Source organism: Ciconia boyciana, chromosome 8, assembly GCF_034638445.1.
Source record: "Ciconia boyciana chromosome 8, ASM3463844v1, whole genome shotgun sequence".
Taxonomy (NCBI): Eukaryota; Metazoa; Chordata; class Aves; order Ciconiiformes; family Ciconiidae; genus Ciconia; species Ciconia boyciana.
Genome location: NC_132941.1, coordinates 51,902,875 through 51,916,698, shown reverse-complemented (window position 1 = coordinate 51,916,698; position 13,824 = coordinate 51,902,875).

Here is a 13,824-nt window from a genome sequence, read left to right as displayed (position 1 = left end):
GGCTTTGCACTAAATTGCAAATGCACGGGAATGTCAGAGCGTGCCTGAATTTCCTGTGTGTTTGGTTTCTTAACCTGTCTGAACCCCATTAAACCTGATTGAGGCTAATATGGGGCGGATCCACTCAAAATCTCTTACAGTGGCCTGCGGTCTCCTCAGTCAGTCTTGTCTCTGTTTGATTTCTAGCTGTCCAGGAGCCCCCCAGCATCTGTAATTGAATGTAAGGGCTTCTGTCCAGGGGAGCAGCACTGCATTAATCACTGCAACCTGGCAGAGCCGGACCAATAGATCTTCCCAGTACATAACATAACTCATGTTAATCATTGCTTGTGATTTATCCTCTTCTCTGTCTTGTACATGAATTATTCAGGGTGGTGCTGGCGGAAGCTGGGGCAAGGAAAGCCACGAGAAAGTCCCATGGCTGGTGTAGGTGGCCCTGTTCCCCTGGCTGGGAGGGCAGAGCAGGATGCGGTGGGGCTCTCCCTCCGGCCCTGGGCACGTCCAGGCTGCAGGAGGTGCTTGGCCGGGGTCTTCGCTCTCACAGCGGCCGCTGGAAATTAATTGCATGGTCGACAGCCATGTGTTGAACTCTCCGAGCATCTCCACCTGGGCTTCTGGGGACCGGCTCTCCTCCCATCTGTCTTCGTGCTGGCTGCAGGGCTGTGTCCATCATTGGCGCCGCATTTGTTTTGCTGTGGGTATTTTTCTTTAGCCCCAATTACGCACAGGCTTACACCAAAACAAACAAGCCCTGGGACATGGAGGTACCTGGCTGGCTCAGACAGGCTGGTGCCACGGCTGGCCCCGGGGCTGATAAAGGACCCGCAGTGTCGCTGCGCTAGAGTCTGGGCTTGCAAAATGTGACATGGTTTCTCTTGACAATTAATCACTGGGGAGCGGGCGGCATCAATTAAGGGGTAATTGGCCTCATTTTAGGTCAGGGTTTCCGGGCCAGGCTCCTTTCGGCCCTCTCTGCTGCAGGGATGGGCATCGCCATCGCAGCGCCTGGATGCAAAGCCCTGTGAGGGAGCTGGTGGATGGAGGTGCGGGTTGATCCCCCAGTGATGCCAGCCGAGGGGGTTATCTCCCTGGGCAAGCGGGGATATTAGCAGCAAACCCCAAGATGGGGAAAATGGACCCAGCTGGGGTGAGGAGTGACCAGCCCTGCACTCATGACTGCCGTCTGCGCCCCGGCCAGGCTGGCAGCAGGTGTCCAGCCAGACCCGTGGGGTGTTTTGGGGCTGGATGCTTTCAGGGGTTCAGGTCCCTGCATGGCCCTGTGTGGGGGCAGAGGCAAGGGCTGCTGGCTTTGGATTTAAGGGTGAATTAAGATGCCTCTAATGCCAGGAAATGCAAATATTTCTGGTCCACGCTTGCTTTAGGAAGGGCAGCAGTGAGGTGGCTGCTTGCAACACTTAGTGGGGAAACTGAGGCACTGAAGCAGCTTTCCTAAGACTGAAAAACCTGATGAAACAGAGCTCTCCCAGCCATACCACGTGGCCCTGGGGCACAGCTCCTGAGGCATCCCCAGCCCTCTCCAGTGGAGCAGCCGGGTTGAAGGATGGAGATGCACATTTGCTTGCCCTCAGCAAGACCCCTTCCCTCCAGCCACAGACCACATCCCGCTGCAGCGTGGCTGCCCGGCATCTCTGGTGAGAGCCGATCTGGGAGCTCCGAAACAGTTCAGCGGAGGAGTACAGGATGGGAGAGTAATTTGATGCTCTGAGTGTCCAGAAGAGATCCTGCTAGAAATACCCATCTGACACGCTGCTTGAGATAAAGCAGGGAGGATGCTTTACTTTAGCTTATCGGACACATTTCCTCCAGAGAGATCTCCATCAGCTCGGGGAGGAAACTACTGAATTTTTGTGTTTTGGTGGCTTTTTTCCTTTTGAAATTTTTCAAGAGGAACAAAGATGGTTGGGGAAAAAAGTTTCACTTGGTCCTTATTTTGTTGGTGAGAAAATTTTAGATTGGAAAGTTTTTGTCTCTGTTTTCATCTAGTACCAGAAATAGAAGATTTTAATTTTTTTTTCCACAATTGAGATGAAGTAAAAAATACTGCCTGGAGAACGAGGTGGAAGAGAAATTTTTAAGTTGAAGAAGAAAAGTGACACGCTTGGAAAGCTGTATTTTTCATAATTATCCAATGGAGACAAAGCAAAGCGCAAGCACAATGTGGGAATTTCCCCCACTACTTCAAAGCTGATTTAATGAAATTACATTTTTCAGGGAAAGAAGCAGCTCGGCGGAAAGCATTTGCAGACATCCCCATCCCCAGGACCCAACCCCATCCCCGGGAGCCGACCCCCTGCTTCCTGCCCGGACTCTTTGCACGTGCTGGGGAAGTGCAAAAGGACATTGCAAATGCCCTTGCCCCATGAAGACCCACGGGCCTCACCTGCTGTGCATAACTGCTTCAGTCCCTGTGCCTGCTATCACCAGTCCTTGCTGGGCAGGTTTTGGGGTTTCAGTGCCCCCCAGCTCCTCCAGTCCCATTGCTGCAGGAGGGAAGTGGCTACCAGCCTGGCCCTCTTCCCCAGGGCCACATCCAGGCTCTCAGCAGGGACCTCCCCTCCAGGACATCTCCTCCTGGGGAGGTGGGCCCTCCATCCCCCCACCTTCCAGCACCCCTGTGCTCTTCGCCAGCCCCAGACGTGCATGTAGTGGGGCACGTAAGCGGGATGCTGCAGTGCCAGGCAGGATGGCTGCTCGCCTGGCACAAGCCCAGGGACCTGTCGTCTCACTGCTGCCGTGCTGCTAAGCATCAGGCGTTCATCATCAGTGCCCCAAAACCCATCAGCAGCTTCAGGGGATCCGTGTTGCAAGCTGCAAGCATGAGCAAATGTGTCGCGATGCACCAGTATCTCATAAACACTTCCGCACAGGGGAGCACATTAAGTACCAGTTTTGGTATGGCAGCATGCAGGGACCAGACCCCAGGAAGCACAGCCAGCCCTCAGGAGCTGAAGTCCCTTCATCCATTTGACCTTCCAGCTCCTTTTATCATGGTTTCTGAAAACTGTTACCACTTGCTAGCATTTTGCAAGTGCACCCTTGCACCCTTGGTCTGGGAAACGCAGCCCTGGGACGATGCTCTCCCCACTGATGTATCCTAGAACCACTTTCATTCATTTTCCTTCAACTTTTTTCCCCAAATCCCTGCTCTGTTTCAGTGAGGACACACTTCTCCAGCCTCCCAGGTTTTCTGCTCTCATTTTCAGCTCCATGTTAACCTGCCCTGGCCATTGTTGAACATGAGGTTTGTGTTTGCTGGTAGTCATGGGGCACTTCCCCATGGCCCCAGCACTCCAGACCATGATGGCCTCAGAGGTTCCTATGTGCAGCAGGCAGGGAAAACAGGCACTGGTCAGACACAGCAGCCTGGAGGGAGGCATCAGCAGGAGAAATAGCCATTGCTGCAGCATGGGCAGGGCTGGGATGTGCTGCACCACTGGTGATTTGAGCCCCTTGCCAGCCTGGCAGCAGCATTAGGTCCTTGGATAGTGAAGTTTCCAGGCTGTCATTGACCTTCAATGCCCGGCAGTGCTGGGTGCGTGGCCAGGGTGGGTATTGCGCTAGGTAGCTGATTGGGGCGGTGATGGATGGGCAAGGTGTTTGGGGCTCATTAATTTCCTGGCAGGGATCGGCTTGTCACATCCTATAACGCAATCAAAGTGGGAGCACGTCTCACTCAGGGAACACAGCAAGCACTCAACCGGGAGGCAGAGCGTTGCCTTGCAACATCCTCCAGCTGATAAAAACTCCCCAGCACTGTGAGAGTTTAATCCTGCTAAATGCTGAGCACTTGGGGCATGGCTCAGCCTTGGCCCTGTAACCCTCAGCAGGGTCACTGCTGGTTTGGCTGATTCCTCCAGGCTGCCAGGGAAAAGGTGGCTGTGCAGGGGATGCTAGAGCTCAGCTTCATGCTGCCTTGAAACCCCACCATCCCTGCGGTGCAGGCCTCTTGGGAAGCCTCTGCCTTCAAGCATGGAAGTCTGGGTGGGCTGGATCACAGCCTTCCCTCCCCTGAGCTTGGCTGCAGCCATGTTCGTGGCTTGCCTGGATCCCCGGAGCAGGGGCTCAGTTGTTTGGCAGCAGCCATCTCCCCGGGCCAGACGTGCGCTGGGCACAGCCAGGCTCCCCAGAGCGTGTGCTGGGTTACAGCCAGCACTGCCACGGCCAGAGGATGCTGTGGGACAGGGCTGTGGTGGGGTGGTCAGGACAGATGAGCTCATGCTCCCTCCCAGCCTGAAACTCCCCAAATCCCCAACCTCCTCTCCAAGAAACTGCCACTTCCCGTCCTCTGAAGGAATGGGAGAGCGTGGAAACAAAAAGATTTTAAAAAAAAAAAAGCCCCTGTGGTGACAAACACAAGCAGCATGGCTCTGAGCCAAGGCACCACTCACCCACCCTGGGGACAAGATGGGGGGGTGGAAGGACACATGGCCCCTCTGGCCAGGCCTGTGGAGGGGGGAGGCTGGTTTTTCCGGCTGCAGCATTGTTCTGTGGAACCTGAATAAACACCGGCCTGGGGCACCCAGGCGAAGGGCACGTTTCCCTCCCAGCACCCGGAGCCTTCAAGGAAACCCCTTTTGTGTCTGCCTTCGGCTGACCCTCGGAAACCACCTCCGCTCCTTGCAGCCAGCGGTGCCTGCAGCAGCACTGTGGGTCCCTTGCTATTGGGAGAGGGTGGGGACGGGGCTGTCCAACTCCTGCGCAGACAACTGGTGCCTGGTCTCCTCTGAGACTCAGGATCCCTCATCCACTTCTTCAGAACCCAAACCCTGCACAAGTGTAGGTGTGCTTGAGAAGTACTTTAATTTACCCTTTTAATATGCATATTATTCAATAGTAATGATTTGATAACTATTTAGTTATTAATACTGCTATTGAGTGCTTTGATTTGATGTTACTTGCAGACAACAGGGGGCTGAAGGCAGGCTCAGCCACCCCACAGCAAGCTGCAGCATCCTGAATGTGGGGAGAGGTGCTCAGCAGTGGCTGTCCCAGGTGGGACAGGACTGGGAAAATTCTGTTCCCTGGGCTCACGCAAGCAGAAAAGGTTTGAAACCTGCTGGTTTTGTGGCCAGCCCTGGCTGGGGGGCTGTGGCTGCCCTATGGAGCTGCACCTCTCTGCTTTTGGGAGACTTTCTGTCTCTGAGCCCACCCGTCAACTACCCCAGGGGGTCCAGGGCTCAGCCTGGAACCCACCAGGCTCTGACATCCTGGGGATGCTCTAACAGCAGAGAGGTCACTGGGCAGGGGGGAGTCAGCTGCTTGGGCTGGGCACAGAGCCTGGAGCTGGCATGCTCCCTTGCTCCGCACGGGGCTCTGGCTTTGCCTGCTGAGCCTCTCGCAGGTGCAACAGCATCCGATGGGCTAGGGACAGGCCCTGGGTCGCTCCGGGAGGGCAATGGCACAAGAATGCTGTTGTTCCACAGGGACGCTGCTGTTCCACAGGGCAGCAAAGGACTCGGTGCAACCAGCTCCAGAGGCGCGAGCCAGCAGGACCTGCCAGATGATGTCAAGGATATAATTTCCCCACCGTTCACAACTTTTAACCCATGCACGTCAGTGCTTGGAAGCCTCTGCATCCCTCATTTTGCCCCGTGCGGAACCAGACCTTACCCCTGGGTAGGAAAGAGCTGCTGCCCACCCAGCCTGCTTCATTGTGCTGCACTGGTATTGCCTGGAGAAAACGATGCTCTTCTCCCTGGCACAAGAGTTGGGGAGTGCAGGCTCCTGGCCAGAGAGCAGGTTACCAGCCCGCTTTGTGTCTGTTATCCAAAGCACCGAAAGGGCTGCAGATGAACTAAGTGAGGGCCTAAATAAATAAAGGATTGACCTTCCACCCTGGGGGCCAGAGGGCAGCTACAAACTAGTGCTAATGTGAAATAGAGAGGCAAACTTTGCAGGCTCTGGAGGAATTTGCCTTGGAAGCATCCAAGAAGGCAAAGGACTTGTGTATCACCCTGTTTACATCAACACGGGGGTGATGGCCCTGCCACCCAGAGGACCAAGCCCTGGCCAGCACTTCTGGGAGGGACACTGTCAGCTCAAGGGCTGAAGCAGGAAAGGGCTATGGGGAAATCCCTGACTTGGAGGCCTGGGGCTGCTCACACTTTCAGTGTGGTGCACCGTGGGTGGCTCAGCAGAAGCAAGTTGCTGCATTTCCCACAGTGTCCTGCAAAGTCATCGTCGGGCTGCTGTGTGCCGTGCAGATGGATGGACCTGGGAGCTGGTGCTTTTATGTTAACCTTGTGTGTACTGGGAGCAGGGTCCACTGGAAAAGCTTGGGCTGTGCAGTACAGAGTTTTCAAAGGACTTTCTAAAAAGGGGCCGCATCTAAATGTCTCGGGCTGGGCAACCAACATGCTCAGTTACTTTTGGCCATACACAAATGGGCACATGGCTGACAGTCATACGATAGAGGCAGAAGACCACGAGGGATGAACGGGTCAATAGGAGGTGGCAGATGGACACGGCCACTGGAGAGAGGGAAAGGCAAGTGGATAAAGCTTGGGGAGCTGGAGATCAGCAGAGGAGAGCTAAGATTTGATGGGAGTATTTTGTTCTGACTGAGGGAGGTTGGACCAAGGGATGGTTTTTGTTGTTGCTTTTCTTTGGGCTTGTGTTGGCTAGGGGGAGGGGTGCAGTTCTGCCCGTTATTAATAGCTGGGGACACACGGGCTGGCACAGAGCACTTCTGATGGGCCCACAGGACCCCAAATGCTGGGTAGTGTGTGGCTGATAGCCAGGTAGTAATTCAGTCACAGGATCGTGATAATGTGCACAAACCTCTCTAGGCCTGTTGCATTATGAAGTGCTGTGAGTGATTTACACCCTGTTAGCAGCCAAGCGATCTGTGTGTTACACCTACAGCACAACCCGACCCTCTGGGCTACTTATGGCTCCACTTGCCATTTCAGTTGATCCCTGGAAATGACTCTTCCTTCCTTCCAGCCAATGCCACAGTACTGCGCTTGCCTTCCCCCGGTGCAAAAAAAAAATCCCCAATCCCCCAAAGCACCCTGTTAAGAACTTCCACATCTCATTGAGCTGTTATTAATAGGGGGATTGTCTGGTGTCACAGCACAGGCATAAAATACATTAACATTATCACATAATCTTATTTAGCAAACACTTGTGTCGCTTCGCCCTTGGTAATTGCATTTGGGAGATGCAATATTTATGAAAGGGGAGAAGGAAATGTCTTGGCTCATCTCCTCTGAGCAGTAAAAGTCCTGGGGGGAAAGTCCTGGGAGCCTGGGAAGGGGATGTCAGAGCTGCCGCTTCTCTCACAGCGCGTTCGGTGTTTGATGGGACTCTGTCCAAGCTTGAGCTTTGCCACTGAGCCGCTCCTGGAACTGCGTGAGGCTGGAGGCATGGACCCGGTTTTTGCAAGGGCTCTTCTTCCTACACTACACGGTGGCGGAAGCCAGCGCTCTCCTGGCATCTCGCTGCAAATACTGCTGCGAGCTGACTCGCTGCCTTGCGTTAGCTCTCCCTCCTAATTGCACCGGCAAGGCTCTCCGGTGAGGCTGCACCCGGGGCTCAGCTCCGAGGATGCTGCCCACTAAGCACGATGATTGATTAGGATTTCTCCCAGGACTGAAATCCCCCCAGCCAGCCCTGCATTTGTCCGTAGGACCTCACAGACTGAGAGCAGGGTCTGAAGAGCAGAGTTTTATCCCGGACACCGCGCCCCCGACCCTGGGAGCTCAGATCGGGGTGTGCACCTTTCCCCCCAGCTCTGAAGCCCCAGCTCCTGCCACTTCCAATTTTGGGGGAGGTTTGCAGCTGGGTACGAGCTGCTGGAGGTTGTCCCTGTTTCTCAGGGCATGCTCAGAGCTCAGCTACAGCAGCCGTACGGAGAGAGAGAGATGTCTTGGAAGATTATTTTAGTGCCTCGGACAGCGCTATTCCCTCGGAGCCTTCAAGGAGTTGTCCCCAGAAATTAAAGCTCATTTCCCCGTCTGCAAACACCCACGTCCCTTCGTGCCCCCGGTGTCCATGGGTGACCTCGAGCAGCCAGCGAGGCACTGCGGGCTCTGCGGGGGTCCCGCAAGCTCCCGCTCCGGAAAGTGGCGGAGGGAGCAGTGACACGAAACGGCGGCTACACACAAACGCCCGACCCTCTCGCTGCTGGACCCGGCAATTAAAGCCGCCGGTGATGTGCATGGGACGGAAAAACCGCTGTCACCTACTCTTCTCCCCGGCTTATGTTTACACACCCTGTTTAATTTGTTTGTTTTCTGTCGTGCTCTCTCCTTAAACTGGTTGTCGGAATTCCCACCCGGGCGGTTAGAAAGAGCATCCGCAAAACCTTTGGGATGGAGACGGCTCTGCCTTCTCCCCGTGCTTGCTCGGTGGATCGGGAGGCTGTAGCACTGGAAATTACAACTAATTACAGGTGGAAAATACAATTGATACAATAGTGGAAAATGAGATTAATTAATTAAACTTACAAGTGTGGAGAATGCTGTTTGCATAAACGGCCGATCGTGTTTAAACCCAGATAATCCCTCGCACTCCCCATCCCCGGGGCATCGGTCCCGCGGGCGGAGCTCGCTTGGTGTTTTACCCCGAGGGGAGTGGGAGGAGTGGGGTGGGCGGGGTTGTGCCACGGGAGGAGGATTAGGGTTTGGAAACCCCGATAATTTTCTATTTCTAGATCATTTCCCCCTTTTTTTGGTCACGGTTAGTCCCAAACACGCTCTGTTCCTGCGCTGCAAACGACGCGCGGCGAGTTGTGCAAGCGCCCTGCCCGAACTTGGATGTATTTCTGCCGGCGGAGGAAAAGCGTCTGAACCCGCCGAAGTCCCCTAACTCGGGGGACCGAGGGACCCCCGGGCAGGGCAAAGGACTCGTCCCCGCAGCCGCCCACCTGTACGGCAGCTGCCTGCGGCGAGGGGGGCTGCCCCTCCTGCCCGGCCCTCCTCTCCGAAGGCTAATGCAAACAGCAGCAAATTAGATTTAAGTTTACCCATTGGTTCTGCCATAATTTGTATTTACTTTTTGCGTGCTAATTAACCTCGGGGAGGGGAAGGGGGAGAGAATAAATAAACACGAGGATTTACCGAGCAGCGTTTTGAGGTTTTTATAACTAAGCCCGTAACAATGTTTGCAATAATTAACACCATTATTATTGGATCTTCTTGTTCATTAGCGAAAGCTACTTTGTTAGCAGAGCCGGCAGGGCGTGCCGGCTCCCTGCCTGCACAGCGTTTGCGGAGCTGCCGGCGCCCCTGCCCCCGAGGGCTGCTTTTAAGGTGGGGGAGGACGGGGGGAGAGAGACACAAATCTGTTGGCAAAACAGGACTTTGTCTGATGGGGAAAAGGCCTAGGGCTTTTCTAGGGCTCGGAGCGGGCAGGAGACAAAAGCAGCCGCCGCTCCCCCGGCGAGCGCAGGAAGGAGGCAGCTGCCGGCAGCCGGGGCCGGGGGCGGCGAGCAGCCCCCATGGGCGCGGGGGAGCCGCAGGATCGGGGCGAAGCCGCGGCTGCCACCCTCTATGTCGCGACAGGCCTGGCTGTCGCAGGGGTCAGCGCTTCTCGGAGCGGGGGAGAGCGGAGGGGAGGCGGTGGAGGGACGCGGGTGTCCAGCCCACGTCTGCTCCCTCACGGCACGGGTGTATTAACTGGCACGGGAGGTGTAATTAAGCTGGGAGTTAATAACGGGGCAGAGCCCCCGGAGTCCCCCGCTGCCGTCGGTGCCCTCGGGGGTGGCGGCCAGACGCCGTTCATTAGCGGGGCTGGTGCGGGGCGGGTGGCCAAGGGGACGGGGCTAATGGGATTACACGCATTTCTGCACGGTGGAGAGAGGGGCTGGTGCCGCAGGACCAATAACTTATTGGCAGATGCTCCTCCGGCAACCGGCAACGTTGAATATTCATGGGCCGCCGCCGGGCACTTCAGCCCCCATCGGCCCCCACCCCGCTCCCTCCCCTCCCGCGGGTACCCCCGGCCGAGGGGCCCGGGAAGGATGAGAGGCCCCCGGCCTGTTGCACGGATCCGGCCGGTTCCGGGGCAGCGGGAGGCAGCGAGGCAGCCAGGGGGGCGGTGGGTGCAGGCCGACCTGCCCTTCGGGGCTCCGCGGCACCCGCGTTGCGTGGGCCCGTAAGTGCGATGAGTTGTGACCGTTCTCTTCCCTCTCCTGAACGCATTTTCTCCAGGCAGCCAGCGGCTACAAGGAGGCGAGGGGGGAGTTAGCGGACTGCTCTAAATACTTATTTTTGGTAGACATCAACTGCGCCCGGGAGATGCCGTTGACAGAGCGCGGAGCCGGGTGCGCTCCCCACCCGGGCCCTGCCGCGCTCCCCCGGCCCTCCGCTCCTTCCCCGCCGTATTAACTCGTAGCCCCTCGGTCGTTTGTAACCATAAAGGGGAGAAATATCGTTGCGGGCGAAGTTCGTGCGATGCTGCGGCTCCCGCCCGCTCCCGCTGCGCCGGGCACTTTATACTCATTAAGTGCAGCGGCGCTAAGTCATTACTGTAATAAGGAGTTATGCTGAATACAAGGGGCCACGTTTCCAAAGCCATAAATTACAACTGTCAGTGCGTATTCGAGGGATCAACAGAGCTGGGAGTAATTATTTACCGCGTGCTTTATAGAGCAATTAAAAATTCCCCGAATGGTGTTAATTGCTTTTAATGCGCAGAAAGCGCGGCCCGCCCTTCCCGCGGACGCGGAGCCGGGGAAAAGCCGCCGCCGGCGGGGCGGGGGGCTCCGGGGACCGTCCGTGTGGGGTGGCTCTCGGTGGAATATGCGGGCAACGAGATTCCGCGCTGGGAAGCCCGCACCGCCGCGGGAGGCCGGCTGGTCGGTGCGAGGGTCTCCCTGCTTCGCTATCGGCGACTGTCGCGACATAACTTAGTGGGGGCGGCAGCGCTGAGAGGCAGAGCCCCGGCGGCAGCGGGGAGCGCGTCCCCCTGCCCCGGGGAGCGGCGGGAGCTGCCCGGCGGGGCCCTGCGGCGAGCTCCTGTGCGCAGCCCGGGCCCACATGGGCCAGCTCGGGCAGCGGCTCCTCCGCCGTAATTGATTTCACAGGGGTCGGGGAGGGAGAGAAAGAGCTGCGGGAGGTGATGGATGTGTGGAGGGGTGAATAATCACCAACGAATTAAACGAATTAAGAAGCGAGGAAGGGAAGGAGTCGGGGTGCTCCCTTCTGCTGATGGGGTGCGGGGGTGTTTGTCACCGTGCACCTGCCTGCAGCAGTCGCTCACTCTCCTTTTAGGAAAACGGGAGGATTTTACAGGTGCCAGAAAGCGCTGCTCGAAGCGCAGGTTTCAGACCGAGCCTGGCGCGTTTTGCTGGGACCCTGCCAAGGTCCCAGACACACCACTTTTGTCCCTGGTCCCTGCAGGAGGGCTTGTATTTCACAGCAGCCTCCCGGCCAGCAGCTGCGAGGCTGGGAGGCAGCTTGTGATGCTGAGCTCCCGGGAGCCCGGAGCTGTAGAGGAGCTCGGTGGCTAAGGGGAGCCCTGGAAAGCCAGCAAGGCAGAAGAAAATAGGAGTGGAGGGTGGAGGTCAGGTCCTGGCTGGACTGCCCCTCTGCACTAGCAGGAGGCAGATACACTGGATCAATGAGAGAACCTGAGAAAGGATCCCTAGGCTTTCGTGAGAAGGTAGAGGGGAGCCTTATGCTGCATGGAAAGGACCCTCGTCTCCATTGCCATCTCCTTGCACAGATATACTAAGCCCCCAACCCTCAGCTGGGGCAGGATCAAAGCACCACTTTGGAAATGAGCCTGTCCCAGCAGTTGCTCAGGGCAGGTGAGGGGACACAAAAGTTTCAAGGCTGTCAGGAACATGTAAGTGGCTGTGGGGGTGCTTGAAGGGGGTGAGATGCTCTGGAGAAGTAGAGGCCAAGGGCATTAGGCTCCTCAACACACTGATTTTGCAGCAACTTCGTGCATGTGTCAGCTCCTGCATTGGAGGCTTTCTTCCACCTCCAATGAGGGTGGATCCAGCTTGTTGATGCTTCCTGTAGAAAAGGATTTCTCTGGCCAGAAAATAAATGCGGCTACCCTAAATAGTTCTTTGGGCAAACATCTGAGAATGCCTGTTGCCTCGGGCTCTGCTTAGAGTATGATCCCTGAATTATTTTTTGCAGAGCCTGTAAAGATTGGCAAATCCAGCCCTTGGCAGGTGCGATGATGCTGGCTGGGGACCTGCCTCCAAGCACCAGCCAGGCAGAGCCAGCTGCCCTGGGCCACCTCTGCCCCCCCACCCCAGGGATCCATTTGTAGGGCCATTGGATTCACCTCAAAGCGGGTGCTGACCCTTGTAAACTCTCCCATCGGGATGTGAACCTGAAAGCACCAAAACTGGCCCTGACATGTCCTGGTGTGTGAGCTTGCAGCACTGCATGTGAGTCCTCTTTAGCCCCAGAATTAGGCAGTTAGATGCAAAGGCTATAAATTAATTGCCAGCTCTCACGAGACAGGGCATTTCTGCAGCCTCGTGCTCTACAGCACTGCTCAAGCCCCAGCCCCGGAGAGCCCAAGGGGAAACTGAGGCCAGGAGCAATTTGAACTGGAGCACCCAAACCAGGTGTTGTCCTGGAGCTTAGACGTGCAGTGCCCAAACTTCCAATGCCAGGAGCTGCATGTCTTTCCCAACACTGCAGGCGAGATCTGCGACTTGTGCAGGGATTAGATCCTGGGGCTGTGCATGATCCCAAAACCCATCAATAACGCCCATTGACTTCCAGGAGTCCTGAATCCCAGTCAGGACCTATCCCTGCCTGCCCGTCTCCTTTGCCCTCACTGGGTGCTGGGCAGAGAAAGACCCAACTTACCTGTAGTCTCTCTCCTGGCAGGTTTTATTGCCTGAAAGCCCCCGCCTTGGGCTCAGCAGCTGAGGGCTGCGACCCTCATTAGCCAACCTGGCTCACTGGTGGTGGTGACCTTGTGATTTTTCGTGGCCAGTCCCTCTGGGGCCCTCAGCATCTGCTCAGCCTGGGGGATCTCTGGTGCAGGGAAGGCCGAAGGCTTTGCCCAGCATCAACCAGGGCCTTCGGGATGCGCAAGCAGCATGAGACAGCTGCGTTATTTACTGGAGAGAGGGTACCTCCTGGGTCTTGGCAGCAGAGATGGGGTCCCTCTGGATGTCACAGCTCACTGGCAGGGGACCCTGTGTCACTGCATGGGACTGGCACATCGTGCTCTGTCACTTCCCTGCAGAGGCAACCTGACCTGCTCAGGGTGGGTGAGCAGGCTCTGCCCCACATCCCCCGTGTGGGAATGGGCTGGAGAAGCCCAGGCTGGTCTCTAGAGAAAGGTGAAGGCAGCTGCAGCCCTGGGGGATGAGAGGACCCCCTGCCCGAGGGCAGCCTCCCGGCCCCAGCTGGCCCCAGCCCTCGCCCCCTCCCTCCCTCCCTCCCCTCCCAGCTCCTCTTAACCACAAGGACTTTGGTTGATGGAGCTGGCGCCAGCGAGTTCCCTGAAGAGTTCAGAAGTCAAGAACTGAGGCAGGTATGGGGAGGGGGGAAACCCGACCCCGGCGGGCAGGCAGGGCTGAGTGACAGTGGGGGAGCAGGCTGGCCGGGCACCAGCTGGGCATGGGGCTGAGGGGTGGCCATGAGCTGCTGCTGCCCTATGTGCCCCCACAGCCTCCCCAGTGTGGGGCCATGGTGGTGGGTACGGCCATAGTGGTGGGTCTTGGGGTGTCACAGCAGGGCTGTGGCTGGGGTGAGGGTGGCAGGAACCCACAAGCGCTGGTGTGTCAGTGTGTGCGCGTGTGTGTGTCTGGGGGTGTCTGAATGCACAGGTATAGGGGTGCATTAGTGCATTTGTGGGAGTGAATGTGTGTGTGTGAAT